General features: G+C 32.4%; 1 long non-coding RNA gene across 1 annotated transcript in view; it reads right to left on the reverse strand.

Moving 5' to 3' along the window:
* Positions 1-826, reverse strand: part of LOC106883017 (uncharacterized) — an 11,117-nt gene that overhangs the window by 5,740 nt on the left and 4,551 nt on the right. Inside the window, exon 3 of the long non-coding RNA XR_001411061.2 lies at positions 500-571. This is a non-coding gene — a long non-coding RNA (uncharacterized LOC106883017). The remainder of the gene's footprint in view (positions 1-499; positions 572-826) is intronic.

An 826-nucleotide genomic window follows, 5' to 3' on the forward strand; every position in this document is an offset into this window, starting at 1 on the left:
TACTACCTAACAAATACGAAGAAGAAGAAGAAGAAGAAGAAGAAGAAGAAGAAGAAGAAGAAGAAGAAGAAGAAGAAGAAGAAGAAGAAGTTGGCAACTACTAAAAATGCAACAACAGAAACAATAAAAACAAGGTTTCAAAATTAGTGTATCACTAATCCATTCAAAGTCTACATCTAGAAGTGTTAGTCAAGGGTGTTATTTAGTGTTTATGCATAGACAAGTGTCATAGAGGATATACATACCGTATTACACACACGTTATACTATATTGTGATATACACATGCATACACAAAGTCACGCGCATCCATGCACTTATATATGAAATAGCCCTTATATATTAAATATAGCGACACTCACATTCATACACATTCAGAAACCATAAAATACATCTTTAGAAACGCGAGTGTGGCAGCGTAAAATGAACAATGCGAAGATATTACATATTTAGAATTATATCGTCAATGAAATACTATAACAGAAGACCGATTTAACTTACAGACTTGTTAAACTGGACAAATATTGGAAGGCTCCTTCTGTGATATTTTTGATATTGTTTTTCTGCAAATCCCTGGAAACATAAAATTCAGTTAAATACATTTATGGAACAGATTTCTGACAGAATATTAAGTAGTATGAGTAAATAATTAGATGATGGATGAGATGAAAAGTGGATTACAACTATGATTATGTTGATGATGATGATAGTGTTAACGTTAGGTGGCGAGTATTGACGAATATAACCAAGAAACAAATGAGAGGAATATATGGTGGTCGTGTTAATGACGAAAATGTTATTGGTGCTAATGTTGGGGTTGATGTTGTT

Source organism: Octopus bimaculoides, unplaced genomic scaffold, assembly GCF_001194135.2.
Source record: "Octopus bimaculoides isolate UCB-OBI-ISO-001 unplaced genomic scaffold, ASM119413v2 Scaffold_256320, whole genome shotgun sequence".
Taxonomy (NCBI): domain Eukaryota; kingdom Metazoa; phylum Mollusca; class Cephalopoda; order Octopoda; family Octopodidae; genus Octopus; species Octopus bimaculoides.